The sequence below is a fragment of the Dipodomys ordii genome, unplaced genomic scaffold (assembly GCF_000151885.1).
Source record: "Dipodomys ordii isolate 6190 unplaced genomic scaffold, Dord_2.0 Scaffold14, whole genome shotgun sequence".
Lineage (NCBI taxonomy): Eukaryota > Metazoa > Chordata > Mammalia > Rodentia > Heteromyidae > Dipodomys > Dipodomys ordii.
The window spans coordinates 1,663,299-1,665,642 of NW_012267230.1; the positions used below are offsets into that span (position 1 = coordinate 1,663,299).

A 2,344-nucleotide genomic window follows, 5' to 3' on the forward strand; every position below is an offset into this window, starting at 1 on the left:
CCACTTCCAGCTTTTTTCTTATGTGGTGCTGAGGAATCGAACCCAGGGCCTCTGGTATGCAAGGCAAGCGCTCTACCACTGAGCCACCTTCCCAGCCCCAACAATAAAGATTTTTAAAGTAAAAAAAATATAACGAGAGGCTCAGTACTCGTTAAGTCAGTGTCCGTAGCATCCATCTAGACCCTAACTACCATGGGTAACAGGAATTGACTCCATTTCCAGATCTTTCGTCCTCGCTGACTGCCTAGGCTAGTCCGAACATGGGTCTTCTAACTCCCTCATCCTTCTCAGTGAACTCACCCTCAAACCCACAGGGTGTTTTCTGGAACATGAGCATTCACGCGGGTTCGTGGTTGCTGTCCACGGTGCTGATCGCTCACTGCGAGAGAGGCGGTTCAGGAGAAGGGACGGGAATATGGCCCAAATGAATCTAAAGTCCTCGGCTTCCTACTCGCCAGTGAGCGAGGATGGGATGTTTCCAAAAGAGACTGAGTCAAAGCCAGGGATTGGTGGTTCACACCTGCAATCTTAGCTACTGAGAACTGCTGTTCAAAGCCAGCCTGGGTAGGAAAGTCCCTTGAGAATCTCCAAGGAAGTACCAAAAAAGCCAGAAGTGGAGGTGTGGCTCAAGGGGTAGAGCACCAGCCTTGAGTGTAAAAGCTAAAAGATAGCACACAGGCCCTGAGTTCAAGCCCTAGTACTGTCAAAGGGAGAGAGAGAGAGAGAGAGAGAGAGAGAGAGAGAGAGAGAGAGAATATCCATGAGCATATGACACAAGAATCAAGACAGTATTCTAGAGCCTCAGGGATTCTCAGAAGAGGCCCAACTTGGGAAAACGCTTGTGTATCTGTATTGACATCCTAACTTATACTTAAGTCCTTATTTTAGATGCATGAAATCCTCAAACAACGTTAAACATCTTTCCATCTCCTTAAACTATCTAGAACATTGAAGATCTGCTCTTCCTTCCTGCCTGCCTTTTCTTCCTTCCTTCCTTCCTTCCTTCCTTCCTTCCTTCCTTCCTTCCTTCCTTCCTTCCTTCTTTCCTTCCCCCCCCTCAGTCCTGGAGCTGGAACTTAGGGCCTGGGCACTGTCCCTGAGCTTTTTCACTCAAAGCTATAACTCTGCCACTTTGGATCTTAGCACCACTTCTGATTTCCGGGTGGTTAATTGGAGATAAGAGTCCCAGGGCTGGGAAGATGGCTCAGTGGTAGAGTGCTTGCCTTGCATGCCTGAGGCCCTGGGTTCGATTCCTCAGCACCACATAAGCAAAAAAAAAAAAAAAGAAAGAAAGGAAGAAAAGAAAAAAAGCCAGAGGTGGTGCTGTGGCTCAAGTGGTAGAGCGCTAGCCTTGAGCTGAAGAGCTGAGGGACAGCGCCGAGGCCCAGAGTTCAGGCCCCACTACTGGACCCAAAAAAAATTAAAAAAAAAAAAAGAGTCCCATGGGCTTTCCTGCCTGGGCTGACTTTGAACCATGATCCTGAGATCTCTGCCTCCTGAGTTGCTAGGATTACAGGTGTGAGCCACCAGTGCCTGGCTGCTTATCTTTTTTTTTTTAAAGAAAACATTTCCATTATATATATACATATATACATGCTGTGCAATATGTACACATACAACACATATAATTCAATAAAACCAAACAACAACATAGATGAGTAAAAAGAAAATCATTTTTAAACTGAATGGTAGTGGCTCACACCTGCAATTCTAGCTTGTAAGAAAGTTGAAGTATGGAGGTTCATAGATTTAACTTAGCCCAGGCAGAAAAGTTCATTTCCAATGAACCAGCAAAATGCTGACTGGAAGCATGTTTCATATGGTAGGATACTAGCTCCAAGCAAGAAAACTGCGTGAACGCAGAAGACCTTGAACTCATATCATGATAGTGACCAAAACAAACAAACAAAAAATCACTTGCAAACTTAAGAACTAACCTCAGCCTTTTTGCTCAAGGCTTAGCACTCTACCACTTGAGCCACAGCTCCATTTCCAGGCTTTTTGCTGGTTAATTGGAAATAAGAGTCCCACAGACTTTCCTGCCCCAGGCTGGCTTTGAACCGTGATCCTCACAGCTAGGATGACAGGGGTGAGCCACCGGCTCATAGCCCCGTTGAGTTCCCGTTGCAGGTCGGGAGGGAGTCGGGGAGTTAGGGAGACGGTGTGTTTGTGCACGCGGGCAGGTGTGCGTGTGCGTGCACACACGCGCAGGCTAGGGCATCAGGTCTTCTGTCTGGATCAGCAACCCGACGGCAGGAGGCGCTGCGAGCTGCCTTGGGCAGGACGGCGATGCAGGGCGCAGGGCGGCCTCGGGGCGGCAGCAGAACCACGCCGTACCACGCCG

The 2,344-nt window shown here is 48.1% G+C and overlaps 1 protein-coding gene across 1 annotated transcript in view; it reads left to right on the top strand.

The window, feature by feature from the left end:
* The window catches only part of Scnn1g (sodium channel, non voltage gated 1 gamma subunit), a 52,226-nt gene that overhangs the window by 18,528 nt on the left and 31,354 nt on the right, over positions 1-2,344 (top strand). The window contains exon 2 of the mRNA XM_013011770.1: positions 1,312-1,317. The gene's annotated coding sequence lies outside the window, so the exon portion shown is untranslated. The remainder of the gene's footprint in view (positions 1-1,311; positions 1,318-2,344) is intronic.